Source organism: Macaca fascicularis, chromosome 16, assembly GCF_037993035.2.
Source record: "Macaca fascicularis isolate 582-1 chromosome 16, T2T-MFA8v1.1".
NCBI lineage: Eukaryota > Metazoa > Chordata > Mammalia > Primates > Cercopithecidae > Macaca > Macaca fascicularis.
In genome coordinates this window covers 2,701,297-2,713,774 of record NC_088390.1, presented here as the reverse complement: position 1 = coordinate 2,713,774, position 12,478 = coordinate 2,701,297, and the positions used below count along the sequence as shown (strand labels likewise).

The 12,478-nt window shown below is 45.2% G+C and overlaps 1 protein-coding gene across 4 annotated transcripts in view; it reads right to left on the bottom strand.

The window, feature by feature from the left end:
- Positions 1-8,329, bottom strand: part of PAFAH1B1 (platelet activating factor acetylhydrolase 1b regulatory subunit 1) — a 109,558-nt gene extending 101,229 nt beyond the window's left edge. For 3 of the 4 annotated variants that reach the window (XM_065532581.2, XM_074018215.1, XM_005582483.4), the window contains exon 1: positions 7,497-7,850. The gene's annotated coding sequence lies outside the window, so the exon portion shown is untranslated. Of the gene's footprint in view, positions 1-7,496; positions 7,851-8,181 lie in introns of those variants that run through there. The other variant, XM_065532582.1, reaches the window with a different exon arrangement.
- Between the last annotated feature and the right edge of the window lie 4,149 nt (positions 8,330-12,478).

Sequence of the window (12,478 nt, the reverse complement as noted above, 5' to 3'; positions counted from 1 at the left end):
CAGCCTGGGCAACAAGAGCGAGACTCATTCTCGAAAGATAAATAAATAAATAAATAAATATTCATATATGGGTTTAGTCAACAAATTATTTCATTTTCTCTGACTATGCTAAATGTATAGCCTTTTCTCACCCATAAAAAGTTAACCAAGGCCAGGCATGGTAGCTCACACCTGTAATCCTAGCAATTTCAGAGGCCAAAGTGGGCGGATCACCTGAGGTCAGGAGTTTGAGACCAGCCTGACCATTACGGCGAAACCCCATCTCTACTAACAATAAAAAATCAGCCGGGCGTGGTGGCACACGCCTGTTAACTCCAGCTATTACTAGGGAGGCTGAGGCAGGAGAATCGCTTGAACCCAGGAGGCGGAGGTTGCAGTGAGCCGAGATCACGCCACCATACTACAGTCTGGGCAACAGAGCAAGACTCCGTCTCAAAAAGAAAAAGAAAACTTAACCAAAATACTAAATAATCAAAACATCTGACTCATTTATCTCCACCTTCTTTCTTTTGTAGTTAGCATATTTTTTATAAAAATATGAAAAGAGAAGAAAAGAGAAATAGATAAAACACTAGCATATCATAAAACATATTCTTTTTTTTTTTTTTGAGATAGAGTTTCACTCCTGTTGCCCAGGCTGGAGTGCAATGGCACAATCTCAGCTTACTGCAACCTCCGCCTCCTGGGTTCAAGTGATTCTCCCGTCTCAGTCTCCCTAGTACCTGGGATTCCAGGCGCCCGCCACCACACCTGGCTAATTTTTGTATTTTTTAGTAGAGACAGGGTTTCACCATGTTGGCCAGGCTGGTCTGGAACTCCTGATCGCCTTCTGCCCACGTTGGCCTCCCAAAGTGCTGGGATTACAGGCATGAGCCACCGCACTCAGCCCATAAAACATATTCTTCTATCTTTGCCTTAGATTAAAAATGGATTGGGCTGGGCGTGGTGACTCACACCTGTAATCCCAGCACGTTGGGAGGCCAACTCAGGCAGATCACTTGAGGCCAGGAGTTCCCTAGTAAAAACACAAAAATTAGCCATCCGTGGTGGTATGCACCTGTGGTCCCACCTACTCAGAAGACTGAGGCATGAGAATCGCTTGAACCCAGGAGGCGGAGGTTGCAGTGAGCTGAGATCGAGCCACTGCACTCCAGCGTGGGTGATAGAGTGAGACTCTTACCTCAAAAAAAAAAAAAAGGTTAAAAATGGATTAATCCACACTGTAAAATTTTAATAAACATATAACTTTCTACAATGCTTTCAAAAATTAAATTTCTTAAAATATTCAAAGATTCTTAATTTTACTTTTGTAAAAAGTCTCAGAAAACTTCTGAATGGCCTCAGTTAACTGTCAATTCTTGTTTAACATAAGAGCCCCAAAAGCAGATAATCAAAATGTATAGGTAATTTGTCCAGTTGAGTTAATTCACTTTTTATACTTAACAATTCTGGGCCAGGCGCAGTGGCTCAAGCCTGTAATCCCAGCACTTTGGGAGGCCGAGACAGGCGGATCACAAGGTCAGGAGATCAAGACCATCCTGGCTAACACGGTGACACCCCATCTCTACTAAAAAAAACAAAACAAAACAAAAAAAAAACTAGCAGGCGAGGTGGCGGGCGCCTGTAATCCCAGCTAATCGGGAGGCTGAGGCAGGAGAATGGCGTGAACCCGGGAGGCGGAGCTTGCAGTGAGCCGAGATCGTGCCACTGCACTCCAGCCTGGGCGACAGACCGAGACTCCATCTCAAAAAAAAAAAAAAAAAAGGAATTCAGTCAAAGTGTAATACCGTTCCCTCAGAGAACATAAAATCTCCATATAGGAAAGGCGGCCACTCTTCCTTCCATCACCTTAATTCTCTCGAGATCACTGGAGCTATTACAGAGATCTTCAGGATAGCACATTTCCTTTCATATAATCGTTCGTTCAGTCAAATGCAACTAGTACTTATTTACTTACTAATACTATCTGTAAAGCAGTATTAGGCATTTTTGGGAGAAGCTACTCAAATGCCAAAAGGCTTATGCATGCAAAGCAGTCAACAACACAAGACCATATGTTAATAAACGCCAATTTAAATGATGTAGGCAATAAATGCCACCAACTTTCACCATTTTAGAAGAGATTAACAAAGATTAAGGAGTCCAATCGTTATAGAAAGAAGGAACGTGTGATCTTACAAAGCAGTACCCAAGAGTTCTGTGACTACAATATTTACCTTATTCTAGTCACTAGCCTAACATTCGACAGGAAAATTCTCTGGATTTTAGTTCTCTCATCCGTAAAAATACCAATCTACCTCAAAAAGCAGCTGACAGAAGAACAAATGAAAATGAGTACCAAGCTCAATATTTATAAAGTTCTAGAGAAATGTTTATGACAATGTTAAATGACAATAGAGAGTACCGTTCCAGAAGCATCCTTGACAAATGCAGATTAGTCCTATCTAGGTAAGTTTCAACAAGAAGCCACCATCTTTTAAAAAGAAAACAAGAAATAAAATAATAAGTGCTTACGATGCCTGCCACCAATGAATAGAAAGCATTTCACAAATATCAATTAAATTCTATAACTGCCATGCCAAGGTTAAAAATTACATATGTAACAGAAGTTAAACTAAGGTTCCATTTCAATGACTAGCCAAAAAGTGCCACATCAAATCAGAAACAAAGTCAGAACAACCCAAAAAGCCTTCACTGCAGTTAACTATTATGCTTACATAATGCAGCATCTTTCTTCATGAAATACAGATTTCTCAAAATGTTTGGCCTTCAATGACGAGGATTCAATTTACAGCTAAACATCTTCTGGAGAACGGTAGGTTCGCCTTTTTTCAGAGCTCATATTATATACCATTAGCTTTATTTTAAATAGAGCAACTTTCTAAGTTTAAAAAAAAAATTAACAGTTGTACTGTAGATGACATAATAAGAACAGTGGCAAAGAATTTCCACTTCAAAACCTAACTATTTCTCTCTGTCCAAAGCACATAAAAATAAGTTACCCATCATAATGAAATTTTTTTGTAACAGGGACGTACAGGCAAGTAAAAAATACTTTAGGACCAGAAGCAGAAATGGCCAGCTTGGTTTAAAACCAACCCAGCCTCAAGTCCCTTTGGCAAAAGAGCACATGACTCACTGCTTTAGAACTCAATGGGAAGATATGGAAAATTCACTCTGCCCTAAGATTTTGCTTTAGGTTTGTTTTTTAAGATATCTTCATCTTGTTTTATTTATTTATTTATTTTTGAGATGGAGTTTCGCTCTTGTTGCCTAGGCTGGAGTGGAATGGTGCAATCTCGGCTCAATGAAACCTCCGCCTCCCGGGTTCAAGCGATTCTCCTGCCTCAGTCTCCCCAGTAGCTGGAACTACAGGTGTGTGCCACCACGCCCGGCTAATTTTTTTGTATTTCTAGTAGAGACAGGGTTTCACCATGTTGGCCATGCTGGTCTTGAACTCCTGACCTCAGGAGATCCACCTGCCTCGGCCTCCCAAATTTCTGGGATTATAAGCATGAGCCACCGTGTCTGGCCAGACAGCTTCATCTTAATGTTCACAATTTCTATAGCGTCCATGGCTTATTTACAAAGATGACAAACTATGAATAAGATGAACCACGTGTAAACAAGAGGGTCTTATTTTTTGCTGGATACTTAAAATATAAGCCATAAAGTCTCACACACACAGACACACACACACACACACACACTTTCTGTCTCTGTCATTTAGTATACAACTGAGAGAGAGACATTTATATTATTTTTAAAAATTGAAAATAGGGAAGGGCGTGGTGGCTCACGCCTGTAATCCCAGAACTCTAGGAGGCAGAGGCAGGCGGATCACGAGGTCAGGAGTTCAAGACCAACCTGGCCAACATGGTGAAACCCCATCTCTACTAAAAATACAAAAATTAACCAGGTGTAGCGACAGGCGCCTGTAATCCCAACTACTCCAGAGGCTGAGGCAAGAGAATCGCTTGAACCTAGAAGGCAGAGGTTACAGTGAGCCGGATCACGCCACTGCACTCCAGCCTGGGCAAGAGAGCAAGACTCCACCTCAAAAAAAAAAAAAAAAAAAAAAAAAAAACGAAAAACCAGACACGAACGTTCTAAATAGAAAACCAAAAATTATGGTTCTGATTTTTCCTTCCCAGAAACATCTCAAAATCTCTTTAAACTGGAGATATTTTATCTGGAAAAATAGGTAACAAATAATTGTACTAAAAAATTCCTTCCAACCTCATTAAAAGTTGTATATAAGAACTATGAATAATTTTAAAAATTAATGTACAAATTAAGCATAACATTCTTCAACATGTATCAAAAAACACTACATACACTACATACACTTGGAACTAAAGCTCTCTTATTTACGTCAAATTATCTTAAGCTCCTGATTAATAAGCTACTGAAAAATCACCACTCTTAGTGTGTAGGGTTTTGTTTGTTTCTGACGGAGTCTTGCTCTGTCACCTAGGCTGGAGTGCAGTGGCGTGATCTCGGCTCACTGCAACCTCCGCCTCCCGGGTTCAATCCATTCTCCTGTCTCAGCCTCCCAAGCACCTGGGACTACAGGCGCATGGCACAACACCCGGCTAATTTTTTTTATTTTTAGTAGAGACAGGGTTTCACCATATTGGTCAGTCTGGTCTCCAACTCCTGACCTCAGGTGATCCACCCGCCTCGGGCTCCCCGGTGCTGAGATTACAGGCGTGAGCCATTGCACCTGGACCTTAGTGTGCTTTGATACCTACAAACAGTAGGAATAGGGATATGTCAGACACATAATAAAGTGAATTATCATTCCCAACCTTACTCATTTCCTCACCATACTAACTGTTCTACTTTCTAATCATATTTAAAAGAACAAAAATGCAAAAACAAATCATACACTGACAAGCATTCATAAGGCTAAATCAAAATCACATTTACCACATATAGGTGAAATTCTTTTGAAGATGTCTACTCATGTGAATGCTTGATACAAGGCATTAAAATGACCTACCCTCTTATGACAGTATCTCACAAAAAGGTCCCTTTCAAGGAGCAACACAAGAGAAAAGGTCCAAAGGGCCTTTCGTGCAAATTATCTTTTCCTTTTTTTCCCACCTTTTATGTTCACTATTTTAAAATCGCAAATAGATTTACTGTTTTAAGTAAAACAACTGCAGTATTCTTCTTAGATTTTTGCAGTTTTCTTGTACCTCCTATTTCTTGCCAAATATTTCTGACATTAATTTATACTTATATGACTAGAATAATAAAAAAATCAACAAGAGTGTAGATGTATGTGTATCTTTATATATTAATATATACACACACAGGGACAAATACAGAGACAATAAGTGTCTATTTTAAAGCAAGGACATTGCTTTTTATTCCAATCATTCAATGCCCATCATGAAAAAAAGGTGGAAAACATTAGATTTTAAGATTTACAACAGAGAAATTACTTAGTTGTAGCAACCATTCATATCAAATAACCTTACAAAACACAAGCTAGAGAAAGACGCTCTGAAAGGGCAATCCAGCATTTCACAGCTTCTGCTCCCTTACTCCACCCAGTCTTCTCGGCTCAATGGCTGTTCACAGCATCCACAAATATTAGCCCATTTTTTAAAAAAAGGATGTGGGGGGAGGTACCAACGTAGGGCTTGCTCCATCAAAATCAGCATATACAGAAATACTTCATGTGAAAAATTGGGTTCCTTTCTGGTTTTAAAAAATATATACCAGCCTTAAATTTCTTTTAGGAGATTCCCCCCTTCTGAGCAATCCAAACAATGATCATTAATGAACACGAAAGAAATCACCCTAAATACAGATTACTCTTCTGCTTTATTAAAAACTGCAATTTCCAACTGCCAATTATTTTGTGAAACCGTGTCCTAAAAGACACCCGTTAGAGATTAAAAGCTAGCTGATGCCTTAAAACCAAATCAGAATTTTTTAAGTAAAAGCTTTTACTATATATTCAACATCACTATGACACAGTCAACAGGAAATTTTCCTGATTATGAGACTGGACCCCGCAGCGATCAAGCCCTGCTGCAGCAAAAAAAAAAAAAAAAAAAAAAAAAAAGCAAACACTCCTGTGGCAAAAAGGGAGGGATGACATTATTACTGGTATGAAAGGCCCAAGCAGTGTCTCTCCTCCGCCCTAGCCTCGAAAAGAAATTCACACAAAATAACCCACTCCCCCAACAAAAACAGAATTGCCAAAAATGGCATAAATTTCTTGTTTGGCGTTTAAAACCTTACGAATCTCAAAGACTGTGTGCTTAAAGGAGAGATGAGAATAACAGTAGTATCTCTATTTGTCCGGACTGCCACTTAAGGAAAGAGGGAGGGGGGACCTTGGCATGACATCGCCCATTGAGAACGAGACCACAAATCTGGTCCTCCTCTTCAAAGGCATATTTTCTTAACCAAAAGACTGATATAAATTGGGCCGAAACCCCAAAAGAAAAATTCCTGCCCTCTTCCCAAGGAGTTTCTTGCTAAGTCACTGAAGAAAGGCAGCCTAACAAATAAAGCGAAGGTACCTTGCTCTCTCCTACTAAATACTGAAAACCTCTTCCCGTCTACTGTTACGTTCAGAGGGGCAGAGTCAAAATGTGCCGACCACCTCAAAGGCATTTTCTCGTGTGGGAGGCTAAGAGGGTAAATATGCACAGGCACTGCGTTTCCCAAAGGGGCAGGGAGAGGAGATTAGATGAAGGGGAATGGCAGGGAGCCTCGAAGCTGAATGTTAACAGCATCAAAAGGCAACTCCCGATCGAGGAGCCGGTGGCAGAAAGAAAATCCTGCCAGATTCGGTGGGTGGATGCTGCGGATTGCTCGGTGGGCCGGGCTGCCTCTCCTCGGCGGGTGCTGAGGCTGGACCGCCGCACTGGGGGCCGGGGAGACGCTGGGCCACCCTCCGCTGGTCCACCCCATCTTAAGGACCAGTCGGGGACGGAATGCCTGGAAGGCCCAATGGGTGCCCCGGCGGCGAGGGGCTGAGCCGGTCCCCGAGCCCACAACTGAGGGTGGGGTGGGGACTGCGGTGCTCGTCTCTGCGGCCGGAGAGAGCAGGGCCGAGCCCTTTCCCCGGGATCAGAGAGCTACCTGGTCCCCACGCCCTTCCTACCCAAGAATACTTTTCTTGCTAAGTCACCCAGGGAGGAGGGCGATCCCTTCCTGGGGAGGGCCGCGGGGAGGGTCGCAGCGGCGCCGGCAGCCCCCAAAGCCGGGCCCGGGAGGAGAGCAGCGAGGGCAGCGCCCTCCCCGGACAGTCCCCCTCCTCCGGGTCTCTCACTCAACGGCCGTCGCGGCCGCCATTTTGAGAGCGAGGAGAGAAGAAGAAGGAGGAGGCGGCGGCGGCGGCAGGGGGAGGGGAGAATGGGAGGGAGGGGACCGGCGCAGCCACATCGTCAGGCCGCCGGGTCCGGCCTGCAGCCGCCCGGGCGCGGTGGAAGAGACAGAGGGGAGGGCGCAGACCCGCGCCGCCTTACCGGAGCGCTGCACCGCCGCCTCCGCAGGGCCTCTTCCGTCCTTCACTCCCATCCACCGGCGGGGGAGGGGGAGGGAGAGGGGAGGGAGGAAGGAGGGAGGGAGGGAAGGAGGGGGGGAGGATGGCGCGCTGGGCCCGGGCCCGGGGAGGGGGAGGGGAGGGGAGCGGGCGAGCTCCTCAGCCGTTCCGGGGCTCGAGCCCAAGCTCGGCGCTCGCGGTTTCTCTCGCTCGCGCCCGGGCGCTCCCCTCCTTCTCCTTCTCGCTCCCTAGACCCCCGGGTCGCTGCTCCTCCGCTCGCTCACTCGCTCTCCCGGCCGCCGGACTCCGCCGCCGCCCCGCCGCTCCAGCTCCGTCTGTCACAGGAGCTGCCCCAACGCCCTGACGTCACCGCGCCGCCGCCGCCGCCGCCACCGCCGCCGCCGCCGCCCCAGACCCGCCAGGAAGAGGGAGGGGCGGGCGCCGGGAGCGGAGGAGGGGCTGCGGCGCATGCGCCGGGCTGGGCCGAGCCGGGACCGCACTGCCTTCTAGCGGGTGGGCGGCTCCGCGGTGCCCCCGGGCCGGCGGGCGAGTCTGCGCGCGAGGTGCTGCTTCTCACGCTCGGCACGCTTCTGTAACCTTGGGAAAGGCTCTTTTTTCCCAGCCCCTCGTCTAACTTGTGGCCCCTTCTGAACTCTGGCTCTGCTCACCTCCCTGCCCTGCTTTTGCGCTCATGCGGCCGACCGCGGGGACCGGTTGGCACCGTGCGTGGCGGGCCCCGGGAGGCGCGAGAGGCAGCGGGGCCCGGCCACCTACCGTCCCTTTCTGCCTCCGGCCTCCGAGATGATTTCTCAGTTTGGGGGGAAATGAGGGAAAGGAGTAGGTTGGTCGGCTTGGGAGGAGGAGCTGTTGAGGTTAAAAGGCAGATGGAATGCTGTCATTGTCTTGATTTTTGTTACAGATTTTTAATTGGGAGGACTCGCTTTTGGATGTGATTCAGCTATTCTTCTTCTTAGTCACACACACACATCAGAGGATGCCCAAAGAAAGGCCTGGAACTGTATCACTATAAGGGATGTCTGTGTGTGTTTGTTAAATTATGGATTGAAATATTGATGAGAGAGTCGTCTTGGGGATTTGCAGTTAATTTATTCCGCACAGAGACCCATGATTTTTTTTTTCCTTTTTTTTTTTTTTTTTTTTTGAGACGGAATCTCGCTCTGTCGACAGGCTGAAGTGCAGTGGCGCGATCTCGGCTCACTGCAACCTTCGCCTCCCGAGTTCAAGCGATTCTCCTGCCTCAGCCTCCCGAGTAGCTGGGACTACAGGCGCCCGCCACCTCGCCCAGCTAATTTTTGTAATTTTTAATAGAGACGAGGTTTCACCATGTTGGCCAAGATGGTCTCGATCCCTTAACCTCGTGATCCGCCCGCCTCAGCCTCTCAAAGTGCTGAGCAGGCGTGAGCCACCGCGCCCTGCCGACCCTTGATTTTTAAAAAGCGAGATTTGGGGTTCTGAATAATTCAATATGGGTTATTATTTTAATAACAGGTTTAAATGAGATTATCTTATCATTAATTTTATTGTCCAAGGAAGCTCTTTTCTTCAAACAGGCTTAACCTTATGTGTACTGATTTTATTGCATCACTTTATATAGGTAAATATATATATACTGCATTTGAGAAGCAACAGAGTTAATGAAAGAGACAACTTAGGTGTAAATCCTGGACCCCGCACTTGCCAGAAGCCAGACCTGGGGCAAATTATCATACCTCTCTTTGGCCTCAGTTTCTCAATAAAAGACACCTAATAACTAACCCGTCTTTTGTGAGAATTAGAGAGGGGATGCAGCCTGTGCAAAGTATCCCAGTTTCATGGGGACTCATCGGTAACTCATGTAAACATTACTGTTGCTTGATACCAAAACAAGCTTCCTTTGATCAAGAAAGGTTATCTCCCATCCTGGCTAACACCGTGAAACCCTGTCTCTACTAAAACATGGTGAAACCCTGTCTCTACTAAAACTACAAAAAAATTAGCCGGGCCTGGTGGCAGGCGCCTGTAGTCCCAGCTACTGGCGAGGCTGAGGCAGGAGAGTGGTGTGAACCCTGGAGGCGGAGCTTGCAGTGAGCTGACATTGTGCCACTGCACTCCAGCCTGGGCAACAGAGTGAGACTCCGTCTCAAAAAAAAAAAAAAAAAAAAAAAAAAAGAAAGGTTATCTCTGCCAGGCACAGGTTGCTAACCCCTGTAATCCCAGCAATTTGGGAGGCCAAGGCAGGGATGGGGAGGTTGGGAGCGGGGGTGGTGGATCACCTGAGCCAAAGAGTTGGAGACCAGCAGGTGCAACATAGTGAAACCTCATCTCTACAAAAAAAAATTTAAAAATTAGCTAAGTGTGGTGGCACGTGCCTGTAGTCCCAGCTACTGGGGAGGATGAGATGGGAGGATTGCTTAAGCCCTGGAGATCCGGACCAGCCAGGGCAACACAGCAAGATCTCATCTCTAAAAACAAAAAAGAAAGAAAAGAAAAACAGCCGGCACGTTGGCTCATGCCTGTAATCCCAACACTTTGAGAAGCCCAGACAGGCGGATCCCTTGAGGTCAGGATTTCGAGACCAGCCTGGTCAACATGGTGAAATGCCATCTCTACTAAAAATACAAAAATTAGCCAGGCATAGTGGTGTGCGCCTGTAATCCCAGCCACCTGGGGGACTGAGGCATGAGAATCGCTTGAAGCCGGGAGGCGGAGGTTGCAATGAGCCAAGATCATGCCACTGCACTGCAGCCTAGGTAACAAAGCGAGAGTCTGTCTCAGAAAAACAAACAACAAAAACAAAAACTTTTAATTAGCTGGGTGTGGTGGCCCGTGCCTGGAGTCCTAGCTACTCAGGAGGTGGAGACAGGCGGATCACTTGAGCCCAGGAGGTCCAGGTTGCAGTGAATCACGGTCAGGCTACTGCACTGTAGCCTGGGCAGATTGGCCCCCCATCTCTAAAAATAGGCTGGGATCAGTCCTTCAAGCCTGTAATCGCAGCACTTTGGGGTACCAAGGTGGGAGAATCGCTTGAGCCCAGGAGTTCGAGACCAGCCTGGGCAACACAGGGAAACCCCGTCTCTACGGAAAAATAGAGAAATTAGCCAGACGTGGTGGTTCGCGCCTGTGGTTCCTCCCATTGGGAGACTGAGATGGGAGGATCGTTTGAGCCCGGGAGGTGGAGGCTGCAGTGAACAGAGATGGCACCACCGCACGCCAGCCTGGGTGACAGAGCAAAACCCTGTCTCACAATAAAGTTAAATTAAATAAGTAAAATGAGTAAAAAAGAAAGATTGTCTCCATCCCTGTAAGTGTTCAAAGGGAACATGAGCCAATTGCATGAAGGGCTTGGGTTTTTGCGTCACGAAGATTTGCCAGAGATGAATCAAATTGTCTCCAGAAAGTCTTGTCCAGTTTTACATTTCTGGGATTTTCAGATAAGGACAATAAAATGAGGCATAGAGCTTTGGTCTGTGCTATTGCTTTGGTTCAGTAACAGTCAATAAACATACAATAAATTAGCATCCCTTTGTTCTAAGAATCCACCCTCCCTTCATTTTTACCTTTTAAAATATTTATTATGGTCTGATATCATGCTACTTAATATTTAATTAGCTGAGTAAATCAGTTCTTTATTTTTTAAATGAATGCTCTAAAAGTAAACAAAATTGCCCAAAAAGATATCAGAAACACTTTTATAAACACTGACTTCATACAAATAGGTAGCACTAACTCCTATAAACCTTGAGCTCTCAGACTCATACTTAGAAAAATTTTAAATCTATATTATGTAATTATGCACTAAATTTATATCAAATTTTATTTCTATAGTGGTCCTTCAAAAAATAATAAACTCCCTTTGGGGGAAGGTATAAAACTTTCTCCCTGGATTATGATTTTTCTGAACAGAAAACTGTTAACGTGCTTACCTTGATGTGAAGTGATGTGTTACGGTTCTATGCACCTTCCCTTCAGTTAGCTGCTAGGATGATAGATCTATCTTAATAAACCTTTGTCTATTGAAAATGTAGAATTAGGACATCTATGCTATCAATCAGAATTTGTAAGGACTTAGATAGAACTTACTATATCCATCCAGGAAACATTTAATAATGGACATTTTAGATGATGTTTCTTGAAAAAAAAATTAAGTGTAAACATCCATTTTACTTACCACAATCTAAGAATCTCCCCATTCATTTTAATTGCAAATCTTCATTTTTCCAGTAGACATTTTCAAAATTGAAATATTTATTTATTTATTTATTGAGACGGAGTCTCACTGTGTCACCCAGCCTGGAGTGCAATGGCGTAATCTCAGCTCACTGCAACCTCCGCCTCCTGGGTTGAGGCGATTCTCCTGCCTCAGCCTCCTGAGAAGCTGAGATTACAGATGCCCGCCTCCACGCCCAGCTAATTTTTGCATTTTTAGAAGAGACGGGTTTTCACCACGTTGGCCAGGCCGGTCTCAAACTCCTGACCTCAGGTGATCTGCCCACCTCAGTCTCCCAAAGTGCTAGGATTACAGGCGTGAGCCACCACACCCAGCCTGGAAACATTTATTCAATTGCTGTAGTAAAATTAGTGTCAGTTTAAACAATTCTGCAAATAAGCTGACTGGAAGAAGCACTCCAAAAATACTTCTATTGGGAAGAGGAGTATCTTCTTCTAAGGTATCTCCAGAGTAAAAGTCTATTTATGATAAGTGCAAATATTAAAATGTTGTTTTGAGAACAGTTCTCTATAATTTATAGGTAAATGTACGTTGTTATGTGTGCAAATTTGATAGAAAGCAGTTAGCAAGTTGTGAGAAGGAAGCTTTTGGGCATACAAGTTATGTGAATCAAAGTCACATTTTTTTTTTTTTTTTGAGACGGAGTCTCGCTCTGTCGCCCAGGCTGGAGTGCAGTGGCCGGATCTCAGCTCACTGCAAGCTCCGCCCCCCAGGTTCACGCCATTCTCCTGCCTCAG